General features: G+C 46.7%; 1 protein-coding gene across 2 annotated transcripts in view; it reads left to right on the forward strand.

The window, feature by feature from the left end:
• The first annotated feature begins 327 nt into the window (after nucleotides 1-327).
• Nucleotides 328-13,595, forward strand: part of LOC106579829 (glutathione hydrolase 1 proenzyme) — a 30,350-nt gene continuing 17,082 nt past the window's right edge. The window contains exon 1 of one of the 2 annotated variants that reach the window (XM_082966274.1): nucleotides 328-674. The gene's annotated coding sequence lies outside the window, so the exon portion shown is untranslated. The remainder of the gene's footprint in view (nucleotides 675-13,595) is intronic. The other variant, XM_045703065.2, reaches the window with a different exon arrangement.

Here is a 13,595-nt window from a genome sequence, read left to right on the forward strand (position 1 = left end):
AAACTACAGATCAGAGCCAACGGAAAGAAATTATTTGCATACACCTTTTAAGCCGCAAATGAAGAAGTAAGTAAGGAGAGTAGATAGAGAACTGAAAATGAAAGATTTTCACAGGCCGCATAGAATAGCTGTTCCTGAGTCCTCTACAAAGGCCTTATTAGGCTGTGTATGTGAGGGGTAGAGATTGGACGTGCGCATATAGAGAGCTGAGAAACGAAATACATGTAGGATGGGAACACACACACACACACACACACACACACACACACACACACACACACACACACACACACACACACACACACACACACACACACACACACACACACACACACACACACACACACACACACACACACACACACACACACACACACACACACACACACACAGAGAGAGAGAGAAAGAGAGACACACACACACACACAGAGAGAGAAAGAGAGACACACACAACAAAAATTATTGATTGCAAATGGACAGTTTGGGTGGGAGGCTAGCAGCCACCTCTTACTGACTTCCCTTTTAACAAGAGGCAGACATTGAAACAGGATCAATACAGATGTAACCGCACCACGTCTGAAGCAACACGGAGTCCTTTTTAATGGGATATTGTGAAGAATAGACTTTACTACCTTACTGCAGACGCAACATTTTGAACTCAGTTGCCTATACAGGTACATTTTCATTCTTCAGTTGTTACAGTAACTCTAACCTAACCATAGCATGTCTACTAACTATACAGTGGATGATGGATCCCCTCTTTTAATTGAGTTACAAACCAAAATATAATTGAGACACGTGCCGATTTGCAATAGCATGAATGCTGATAACGTGAGTCTTATTCAATTAAACCAGAGCTAATTTAAAAGAGGGTCCCCTGTGATGTGGCTGTCATGCAGCTTTGGCACTCTGGGTTATCTCCTTGCCTTGATTAAAGAGATTCTACAATCTCCTCTGTCAAGTCTTCAGCGTAATTAACTACAGATTGGACAACCTCTGAAAGAGAGAGGAGCTTACGATTGAGCTAACAAACAGGACTATCAGATGTACTGTTATAGCGCATTAATAGTCATGTAATCATACTGCTGCTATTCTTATAGAAATGACTCATTTTCAGCTGATAACATGCTTTGAAATCCTGATCCGTCCCTAGAAACATGATGCATAGATAGTGAATAAATAGAGCCAAATCCAAACTTGACAGAATGGATTATGCTTGGGAATTTTCAAGACATCTTGCATTCCTGTGTCTTAGCGTGATACTAACCATGACTAATGTTGTGTAGCAATCAGGGAACTACTTGTAGTTCAACTAGTAATTTAACTACATTTTGCAGCAGCTTGGTGGTACTGGAACTAACTTCAAATCAAATCAAAGTTGATTTGTCATGTGCGCCGAATACAACAGGTGTACACTTTACAGTGAAATGCTTACTTACAGGCTCTAACCATTAGTGCAAAAAAAGTATTAGGTGAACAATAGGTAAGTAAAGAAATAAAACAACAGTAAAAAGACAGGCTATATACAGTAGCGAGGCTATAAAAGTAGCGAGGCTACATACAGACACCGGTTAGTCAGGCTGATTGAGGTAGTATGTACATGTAGATATGGTTAAAGTGACTATGCATATATGATGAACAGAGTATTCACACACCTAGGGCTGTGGCGGTCATGAAATATTTCAACCTGAGATTGTCAAGCAAATAAACCAAATCAAATCAAATCAAATTTCAAATCAAATTTGATTGGTCACATACACATGGTTAGCAGATGTTAATGCGAGTGTAGCGAAATGCTTGTGCTTCTAGTTCCGACCATGCAGTAATATCTAACAAGTAATCTAACAATTTCACAACAACTACCTTTTACACACAAGTGTAAAGGAATGAACAAGAATATGTACATATAAATATATATATGAGCGATGGCCGAACTGCTTAGGCAAGATGCAGTAGATGGTATAGAGCACAGTATATACATATGAGATGAGTAATGTAGGGTATGTAAACATTATATAAAGTGGCATTGTTTAAAGTGACTGGTGATACATTTATTACATACATGTCACGTCCTGACCAGCAGAGGGAGCAATTGTATTAGTTTTGGTCAGGATGTGGCAGAGTTTTTTGTGTTATGTGTAGATTGGTTGTTGGACTCTCAATTGGAGGCAGGTGGTTCTAGTTGCCTCTGATTGGGAGTCCTATAAACAGGTGTGTGTTTTTCTTTGGGGTTGTGGGTAGTTGTTTTTGCACTGCGTTTTGTGTGCCTGCAAAACTGTTCCTGTCGTGTTTTTTGTTTTTTTCCTGTGGATGCTTTACTTGTGTTTATTAAAAATATGAGTATCCACATTCCCGCTGCGCCTTGGTCCATTCCTGACGACAGACCTTACAATACAATTTTGAATTATTAAAGTGGCTAGAGATTTGAGTCAGTATGTTGGCAGCAGCCACTCAATGTTAGTGATGGCTGTTTAACAGTCTGATGGCCTTGAGATAGAAGCTCTCTCGGTCCAAGCTTTTATGCACCTGTACTGACCTCACCTTCTGGATGATAGCGGGGTGAATAGCCAGTGGCTCGGGTGGTTGTTGTCCTTGATGATCTTTTTGGCCTTCCTGTGACATCGGGTGGTGTAGGTGTTCTGGAGGGCAGGTAGTTTGCCCCCGGTGATGCGTTGTGCAGACCTCACTACCCTGTGGAGAGCCTTACGGTTGTGGGCGGAGCAGTTGCCGTACCAGGCGGTGATACAGCCCGACAGGATGCTCTTGATTGTGCATCTGTAAAAGTTTGTGAGTGTTTTTGGTGACAAGCCACATTTCTTCAGCCTCCTGAGGTTGAAGAGGCAGTGTTGCGCATTCTTCACCACGATGTCTGTGTGGGTGGACTATTTCAGTTTATCCGTGATGTGTACGCTGAGGAATTTAAAACTTTCCACCTTCTCCACTACTGTCCTGTCGATGTGGATAGGGGGGTGCTCCCTCTGCTGTTTCCTGAAGTCCACGATCATCTTTGTTTTGTTGACGTTGAGTGAGAGGTTATTTTCCTGACACCACACTCTGAGGGCCCTCACCTCCTCCCTGTAGGCCGTCTCGTCGTTGTTGGTAATCAAATCCTACCACTGTAGTGTCATCTGCAAACCTGATGATTGAGTTGGAGGCATAAATGGCCACGCAGTCATGGGTGAACAGGGAGTAGAGGAGAGGGCTGAGAAAGCACCCTTGTGGGGCCCCAGTGTTGAGGATCAGCAGGGTGGAGATGTTGTTTCCTACCCTCACCACCTGGGGGCGGCCCGTCAGAAAGTCCAGGACCCAGTTGCACAGGGCGGGGTCGAGACCCAGGGTCTCGAGCTTGATGACGAGTTTGGAGGGTACTATGATGTTAAATGCTGAGCTGATGAACAGCATTCTTACATACGTATTCCTCTTGTCCAGATGGGTTAGGACAGTGTGCAGTGTGACTGCGATTTCGTCGTCTGTGGACCTATTGGGGCGGTAAGCAAATTGGAGTGGGTCTAGGGTGTCAGGCAGGGTGGAGGTGATATGATCCTTGACTAGCCTCTCAAAGCACTTCATGATGACGGAAGTGAGTGCTACGGGGCGATAGTCGTTTACCTCAGTTACCTTAGCTTTCTTGGGAACAGGAACAATGGTGGCCATCTTGAAGCATGTGGGAACAGCAGACTGGGATAGGGATTGATTGAATATGTCCGTAAACACACCAGCCAGCTGGTCTGCGCATGCTCTGAGGACGCTTCTAGGGATACCGTCTGGGGGTTAAAACAGCCTTGCGAGGGTTAACGCGTTTAAATGTTTCACTCACGTTGGCTGCGGTGAAGGAGAGCCCGCAGGTTTTGGTAGCGGGCCGTGTCGGTGGCACTGTATTGTCCTCAAAGCAAGCAAAGAAGTTGTTTAGTTTGTCTGAGAGCAAGACATCGGGGTCCGCGACGGGGCTGGTTTTCTTTTAGTAGTCCGTGATTGACTGTAGACCCTGCCACATACCTCTCGTGTCTGAGCCATTGAATTGCGTCTCTGCTTTGTCTCTAGCTTGTTTGATTGCCCTGCGGAGGGAATAGCTACACTGCTTGTATTCGGTCATGTTTCCGGTCACCTTGCCCTGATTAAAAGCAGTGGTTCGCGCTTTCAGTTTTGCGTGAATGCTGACATCAATCCACGGTTTCTGGTTGGGGAAGGTTTTAATTGTCGCCGTGGGTACAACATCACCGATGCACTTGCTAATAAACTCGCTAGCCGAATCAGCGTATACATCAATGTTGTTGTTCGATGCTATCCGGAACATATCCCAGTCCACGTGATCGAAGCAATCTTGAAGCGTGGAATCAGATTGGTCGGACCAGTGTTGAACAGACCTGAGCACGGGCATTTCCTGTTTTAGTTTCTGTCTATAGGCTGGGAGCAACAAAATGGAGTCATGGTCAGATTTCCCAAAAGGAGGGCTTAATTTTAAGAAGTTATTTGGCCACTGTAGTTGTGATACAAACCTAATCAAAACATAGCATGTGGTGTTTCTTGCCTTAAGCTGGGCATCATTCACAAGTGATAATATATTATTCACAAGTGATAGGCTAATACTGTAACCCATCACACTATTCTTGATTTAATCTTGTCTTTACATATACTAAAAAACATGTGTGAAATTTGTTTTGATTTAGAATGGACCATTATCATGCACCTGTCTCAAAACAGGGGCAGCTGAAAAAAATACATGTCATCTATGCACTTAAATAGCAAATGGAGGACGCTTATCCCGTAGTTCATTTTCATGCCAGCCAGGTATGCTATACTCCTGTTATAAAGAGTAGCAATGTGCTTAATATTAGGAAAGTTGAGAAATAAATATAGTAGGCCTAGCCTATAGAAAGCTGATGGGATCCTCCTCTTTTTAATAGAGACCATCACTCTGTTTCTCACGCAATTGCATTGCTTATAGAAATCAGCAGCATCAGAGCTTGGAGAAGCCTAATTACCATGGCTAAACGGTCACGTGGAATTTGACTGCCTCACGACTCGTGACCGCGGTATGGACCCCATAACAGCCCTGCACACACCTGAGTCAATGCTTTGTAGAAACACTTTGGCGGCGATTACAGCTGTGAATCGTTTTGGGTAAGTCTCTAAGAGCTTTGCACACCTGGATTGTAAAATATTTGCCCATTATTTTTTATTCTTCAAGCTCTGTCAAGTTGATTGTTGATTATTGCTAGATAGCCATTTTCAAGTCTTGCCATAGATTTTCAAGTCGATTTAAGTTAAAACGGTAACTAGGCCACTCAGGAACATTTGGCCTTGTGTTTTAGGTTATTGTCCTGCTGAAAGGTGAATTCATCTCCCAGTGTCTGGTGGAAAGCAGACTGAACCAGGTTTTTCTCTAGGATTTTGCCTGTGCTTATTGCCGTTTCTTTGTATCCTAAAAAACTCCTAAAAAACTCGCTAGTCCTTGCCGATGACAAGAATACCCATAACATGATGCATCCACCACTATGCTTGAAAATATGGAGAGTGGTACTCAGTAATGTGTTGTATTGGATTTGCCCCACACAACACTTTGTATTCAGGACAAAAAGTTCATTTATTTTATTTTTTTGCAGTAATACTTAGCTGCCTTATTGCAAACAGGATGCATGTTTTGGAATATTTGTATTCTATACAGGCTTCCTTTTTTTCACTCTGTCATTTACATTAGTATTGTGGAGTAACTACACTGTTGTTGATCCATCTTCAGTTTTCTCGTATCACAACCATTACACTCTGTAACTGTTATCACCACTGGCCTCATGGTGAAATCCCTGAGCAATTTCCTTCTTCTCTGGGAACTGTTAGGAAGGATGACTGTATCTTTGTAGTGACTGGATGTATTGATACACCATCCAAAGCCTAATTAATAGGCTCAAAGGGATATTCAGCATCTGCACTTTTTATTGTTACACATCTACCAATAGGTGCCCTTCTTTGCGAGGCATTGAAAAACCTCCCTGGTCTTTGTGGTTGAATCTGTGCTTGAAATGTAGTACTCAATTGAGGTACCTTACAGATACTTGTATGTGTGGGGTACAGAGGTGGGGTAGTCATTCAAAAATGATTGAACAAGGAATGCAACTTATTAATGCGATTTGTTATGCACATTTTTACTCCTGAACTTACAGTGAGCTCCAAAAGCATTTGGACAGTGACACATTGTGTATTGTTTCTTCTCTGTACTCTAGCACTTTGGATTTGAAATGATACAATGACTATGAGGTCAGAGTGCAGATTGTCCCAAAAGTATTGGGACAAATTCACGTATGTATGTATTAAAGTAGTAAAAAGTAAGTTATTTGGTCCCATATTCAAAGCACGCAATGACTACATCAAGCATCTGACTCTACACATTTTTGGGATGCATTTGCTGTTTGTTTTGGTTGTGTTTCAGATTATTTTCTGCCCAATAGAAATGAATGGATTCCCTTTTATTGTAAATAAGTTCCCAAACACTTCTACATGAATGTGGATGCTACCATGACCACGGATAATCTTGAATGAATCGTGAATGTTGAGTGAGGAAGTTACAGACGCACAAATATCATACCCCTAACACATGCTAACCTCTCACCATTACAATAACAAGGGTGGTAAGCATTTTTGGGTGGACTGTTATTTGTGTATAAAAACAGAACTAACAGTAAATTCAGTAGGATAAATCGATCCACTAATATAGGACTAGTAAAGCCCCAGTGCTTCTGAGATTCTTCAAAGTTGCCACCCTTTGCCTTGATGACAGCTCTGCACACTCTTGTCATTCTCTCAACCAGATTCATGAGGTAGTCACCTGGAATGCATTTCAATTAAAAGGTGTGCCTTGTTAAAAGTTAATTTGTGGAATTTCTTTCCTTCTTAATGCAGTTGAGCCAAACAGTTGTGTTGTGACAAGGTAGGGGGGTAGACAGAACATAGCCCTATGTGGTAAAAGGCCAAGACCGTATTAATGCAAGAACATCTCAAATAAGCAAAGAGAAACTACAGTCCATCATTACTTTAAGACAAGAAAGTCAGTCAATGAGGAACATTTCAAAAACTTTGAAAGGTTCAAGTGCAGTCGCAAAATCCATCAAGCGCTATGATGAAAGTGGCTCTCATGAGGACCGCCACAAGAAAGGAAGACCCAGAGTTACAGTACCTCTGCTGCAGAGGATACGTTCACTAGAGTTACCAGCCTCAGAAATTGCAGCCCAAATAAATGCTTCACAGAGTTCAAGTAACAGTCACATCTCAACATCAATTGTTCAGAGGTGACTGCGTGAATCAGGCCTTCATGGTTGAAATGCTGCAAAGAAACCACTACTAAAGGACACCAATAGTAAGAAGAGACTTGCTTGGGCCAAGAAACAAGAGCAATGGACATTACACCAGTGGAAATCTCTCCTTTGGTCTGATGAGTCCAAATTTGAATTTTTTGGTTCCAACCGCCATGTCTTTGTGAGACGCATTGTAGTTGAACGGATGATCTCCGCATGTGTGGTTCCCACAGTGAAGCATGGAGGAGGAGGTGTGATGGTGTGAGGGTGCTTTGCTGGTGACACTGTCGGTGATTTATTTAGAATTCAAGGCACACTTAACCAGCATGGCTACCACAGCATTCTGCAGCGACACGCCATCCCATCTGGTTTGCACTTAGTAGGACTATCATTTGATTTCAACAGGACAATGACCCAACACACCTCCAGACTGTGTAAGGGCTATTTGACCAAGAAGGAGAGTGATTGAGTGATGCATCAGATGACCTGGCCTCCACAATCACCCGACCTCAACCCAATTTAGATGGTTTGGGATGAGTTGGACCACAGAGTGAAGGAAAAGCAGCCAACAAGTGGTCAGCATATGTGGGAACTCCTTCAAGACTGTTGGAAAAGCATTACTGTCACGTCCTGACCAGCAGATGGAGCTGTTGTAGTAGTTTTGGGGTCAGGACGTGGCAGTCTTGTGTGTGTGTGAATGTTCTGTGTTGGTCTTGTGACTCCTGATCAGGAACAGCTGGGGATCGTTGTTCCTGATTGGGAGTCATAAATGTAGGAGTATGTTTGTCACTTGGTTTGGTGGGTAGTTGTTTTTGCACTGTGTTTGTAGAGCCTGTAAAACTGTTGCTGTTGTCACCTTTATTGTTTTGTCAGTGAATACTTTACTCCTTTTTTTTAAATTAAAACCATGAGTATTCACATACCTGCTGCGCCTTGGTCCATTCTTGACGACGGACGTTACAGAACTACCCACCACCAAAGGACCAAGCAGCAGAAGAGGAGGAAGCCACAGGAGAACAAAATGGAGGAATGGACATGGGAGGATGTCCTGGACGGCAAGAGAGCCTACACCTGGGAGGAGATCCTGGCCGGAAGGGATCGCCTCCCATGGGAACAGGTGGAGGCACTCAGGAGAGTGAAGGCAGCTGGACAGAGGAACCAACGGGAACGTTATGCTGGAACACGGTTGGGTAGGAAACCCGAGAGGCACCCCCAATAATTTTTTTGGGGGGGGGCACACGGGTAGCTTGGCCAGGCCAAGGAAGAGCCGTAAGCCAGCTACCCGTGACTACAGGGAGGTGCGTATGAGGTGGAGGGCAACATGTTACGCTGAGGTACGCACCATCTCGCCTATACGGACGCACAGCCCAGTCCGCCCGGTACCAGCGCCCCGCAGGTGCCAGGGCAAGGTGAGCATCGAGCCGGAAAGGGTGATGCCAACCCTGCACTCAAGACCGCCAGTGCGCCCTTTCGGTCCGGTGTTTCCCGCTAGACGCACTAGCATGGAGGTGCATGTCTCCAGGCTGGCACATCCAGTACCAGCCCCACGCATCAGGAGTCTAGTGCGTCAGCCCAGCCTCGCCAGTCAACAGTCACCAGAGCTGCCCGCCAGTCAAGAGTCACCAGAGCTGCCCGCCAGTCGTAAGTCGCCAGAGCTGCCCGCCAGTCGTAAGTCGCCAGAGCTGCCCGCCAGTCGTAAGTCGCCAGAGCTGCCTGCCAGTCGTAAGTCGCCAGAGCTGCCCGCCAGTCGTAAGTCGCCAGAGCTGCCCGCCAGTCAGGAGTCGCCAGAGCCGCCCGCCAGTCAGGAGTCGCCAGAGCCGCCCACTAGTCAGGAGCCGCCAGAGTGGCCGAACAGCCCGGAACTGCCTGAGTGGCCCGACTGCCCGGAGCTGCCAGAGTGGCCCGACTGCCAGGAGCTGCCAGAGTGGCCCGACTGCCCGGAGCTGCCAGAGTGGCCCGACTGCCCGGAGCTGTCAGAGTGGCCAGACTGCCCGGAGCTGCCAGAGTGGCCAGACTGCCAGGAGCTGCCAGAGTGGCCAGACTGCACGGAGCTGCCAGCGTGGTCAGACTGCCCAGAGCTGCCAGAGTGGCCAGACTGCCCGGAGCTGCCAGAGTGGCCAGACTGCACGGCCCAGCCCGAGTGGCCCTCCTGTCCTCCGGCCCAGCCCGAGTGGCCCTCCTGTCCTCCGGCCCAGCCCGAGTGGCCCTCCTGTCCTCCGGCCCAGCCCGAGTGGCCCTCCTGTCCTCCGGCCCAGCCCGAGTGGCCCTCCGGTCCTCCGGCCCAGCCCGAGTGGCCCTCCTGTCCTCCGGCCCAGCCCGAGTGGCCCTCCGGTCCTCCGGCCCAGCCCGAGTGGTCCTCCTGTCCTCCGGCCCAGCCGGAGTGGCCCGCCTGTCCTCCGGCCCAGCCCGAGTGGCCCGCCTGTCCTCCGGCCCGGCCCGAGTGGCCCGCCTGTCCTCCGGCCCGGCCCGAGTGGCCCGCCTGTCCGCCGGCCCAGCCCGAGTGGCCCGCCTGTCCGCCGGCCCAGCCCGAGTGGCCCGCCTGTCCTCCGGCCCAGCCCGAGTGGCCCGCATGTCTTCCGACCCAGCCAGAGTGGTCCATCTGCCAGGGTCAGCCCGAGTGGCCCTCCTGTCCTCCGGCCCAGCCCGAGTGGCCCTCCGGTCCTCCGGCCCAGCCCGAGTGGCCCTCCGGTCCTCCGGCCCAGCCCGAGTGGTCCGTCTGCCAGGGTCGCCCGAGTGGCCCTCCTGTCCTCCGGCCCAGCCCGAGTGGCCCTCCGGTCTTCCGGCCCAGCCCGAGTGGCCCTCCTGTCCTCCGGCCCAGCCCGAGTGGCCCGCCTGTCCTCCGGCCCAGCCCGAGTGGCCCGCCTGTCCTCCAGCCCAGCCCGAGTGGCCCGCCTGTCCTCCGGCCCAGCCCGAGTGGCCCGCCTGTCCTCCGGCCCAGCCCGAGTGGCCCGCATGTCTTCCGACCAAGCCAGAGTGGTCCGTCTGCCAGGGTCAGCCCGAGTGGCCCGTCTGCCCAGCGCACCTATCGGCGCCACCAAAGTGGGCAACGCCGAAGGTGGAGCGAGGTCCACGTCCTGCACCTGAGCCACCTCCAGGATAGGTGGGTTGGGGAGGGAGGGTGTAGCACAGTGCCGTCGGTGACGGCAGCCACCCTCCCTTCCCTCCCTTATTGTTTAGGGGTTATTGTTTATGGGTTTTGTTGGGGATTTTGTTTGTTGGTGTTTTCTGTTAGGTGCATTCCGGGGTCTGCACCTTGAGGGGGGTACTGTCACGTCCTGACCAGCAGATGGAGCTGTTGTAGTAGTTTTGGGGTCAGGACGTGGCAGTCTTGTGTGTGTGTGTGAATGTTCTGTGTTGGTCTTGTGACTCCTGATCAGGAACAGCTGGGGATCGTTGTTCCTGATTGGGAGTCATATATGTAGGAGTATGTTTGTCACTTGGTTTGGTGGGTAGTTGTTTTTGCACTGCGTTTGTAGAGCCTGTAAAACTGTTGCTGTTGTCACCTTTATTGTTTTGTCAGTGAATACTTTACTCCTTTTTTAAAAATTAAAACCATGAGTATTCACATACCTGCTGCGCCTTGGTCCATTCTTGACGACGGACGTTACAATTACAGTTGAAGCTGGTTGAGAGAATGCTAAGAGTGTGCCAAGATATCATCAAGGCAATGGGTAGCTACTTTGAAGAATGTTAAATATAAAATATATTTTGATTTGATTAATACTTTTTTGGTTACCACATGATTCCGTATGTGTTATTTCATAGTTTTGATGTCTTCACTATTATTCTACAATGTAAAAAATAGTAAAAATAAAGAAAAACCCTTGAATGAGTAGGTGTGTCCAAACTTTTGACTGGTACTGAATATTTTTTTTATTAATATTTTTGTTTAATTCAACATTTTCAGGGGGTGGTGCAGCATCCTCAGCACCCTTACTTCCCGCGGCCATGCTTTTATCCTGTTTCCCTCTGTACACAGACCACATGTACAGTTGAAGTCGGAAATTTACATACACTTAGGTTGGATTCATTAAAACTCGTTTTTCAACCACTCCACAAATTTCTTGTTAACAAACTATAGTTTTGGCAAGTCGGTTAAGACATCTACTTTGTGCATTACACAAGTAATTTTTCCAACAATTGTTTACAGACAGATTAATTCACTGTATCACAATTACAGTGGGTTAGAAGTTTACATACACTAGGTTGACTGTGCCTTTAAACAGCTTGGTAATTCTAGAAAATGATGTCATGGCTTTAGAAGCTTCTGATAGGTTAATTGACATCATTTGAGTCAACTGGAGGTGTACCTGTGGATGTATTTCAAGGCCTACCTTCAAACTCAGTGCCTCTTTGCTTGACATCATGGGAAAATCAAACGAAATCATCCAAGACCTCAGAAAACAATTGTAGACCTCCACAAGTCTGGTTCATCCTTGGCAGAAATGTCCAAACGCCTGAAGGTACCATGTTCATCTGTACAAACAATAGTACGCAAGTATATACACCATGGGACCACGCAGCCGTCATACCGCTCAGGAAGGAGACGCGTTCTGTCTCCTAGAGATGAACATACTTTGGTGCGAAAAGTGCAAATCAATCCCAGAACAACAGCAAAGGATCTTGTGAAGATGCTGGAAGAAACAGGTACAAAAGTATCGCTCAGCAAGGAAGAAGCCACTGGAAGAAGCCACTGCTCCAAAACTGCCATAAAAAGCCAGACTACGGTTTGCAACCACACATGGGGACAAAGAGTGTACTTTTTGGAGAAATGTCCTCTGGTCTGATGAAACAAAAATATAATTGTTTAGCCATAATGACCATCGTTATGTTTGGAGAAAAAAGTGGGAGGCTTGCAAGCCCCGTGAAGCACGGGGGTGGCAGCATCATGTTGTGGGGGTGCTTTGCTGCAGGAGGGACAGATGCTCTTCACAAAATAGATGGCATCATGAGGAAAGGAAAATTATGTGGATATATTGAAGCAACATCTCAAGACATCCGTCAGGAAGTTAAAGCTTGGTCGCAAATCGGTCTTCCAAATGGACAATGACCTGAAGCATACTTCCAAAGTTGTGGCAAAACGACTTAAGGACAACAAAGTCAAAGTATTGGAGTGGCCATCACAAAGCCCTGACCTCAATCATATGGAAACTTTGTGGGCAGAACTGAAAAAGCGTGTGCGAGCAAGGAGGCCTACAAACCTGACTCAGTTACACCAGCTCTGTCAGGAGGAACGGGCCAAAATTCACCCAACTTATTGTGGGAAGCTTGTGGAAGGCTACCCGAAACGTTTGACCCAAGTTAAACAATTTAAAGGAAATGCTACCAAATACTAATTGAGTGTATGTAAACTTCTGACCCACTGGGAATGTGATGAATGAAATAAAAGCTGAAATAAATCATTCTCTCTACTATTATTCTGACATTTCACATTCTTAAAATAAAGTGGTGATCCTAACTGACCTAAGACAGGGAATTTTTACTAGGATTAAATGTCAGGAATTGTGAAAAACGGAGTTTAAATTTATTTGGCTAAGGTGTATGTAAACTTCAGACTTCAACTGTATATACTTTTTCTATACTATTCTACAGTATCTCATTCACTTAATAATGTTTACATATCTTGCATTACTCGTCTCATATGTATATACTATATTCTATACTATTCTACTGTATCTTAGTCTGTTCCGCTCTGACATCGATCATCCATATGTATATAGTCTTAATTCATTCCTACTTAGATTTGTGTGTATTGGGTATACGTTGTGTAATTTGTTTGATATTACTGCACTGTCGGAGCTAGAAGCACAAGCATTTCGCTACACCCGCAATAACATCTGCTAATCACGTGTATGTGACCAATAAAATTTGATTTGAAGATCAGTTTTTGGTTCAACCCCCGCATGGGAGAGGGAGATAAGGTCTGTTCAGAATGCTCTTTGTGTAACTCAACATGAAGATGTCCTCCTAACGATCCTTACGGAGGTGGAAGGCATACTAGGCTCCATGATGCTTCACTCCCACATGCTGTATATGCAGACAAAGACCTTCTTGGACAACGCCGTTGGAAGCATAGTAAGGTCCTGGCTGACCACTTTGGACCCACTTCATGTGGAACTATTTGCCAAGTCTTCAGCAGAGGCAGAAGTGGTGGAAGGACACACCAGACTTAAAGGTTGGACAAGTGGCCATGATAGTGGAGCCTCGTTGCCCATCATACGGATAGTGAAGACGATCCCAGGTGCAGATGGAAGGATCCGGACTGTGGAGGTCAAGGTCAAGTAACGAACCTACCTGCGTCCTGTTGCC

This window comes from Salmo salar, chromosome 20 (genome assembly GCF_965601325.2).
Source record: "Salmo salar chromosome 20, fSalSal1, whole genome shotgun sequence".
In the NCBI taxonomy this organism is placed as follows: Eukaryota; Metazoa; Chordata; class Actinopteri; order Salmoniformes; family Salmonidae; genus Salmo; species Salmo salar.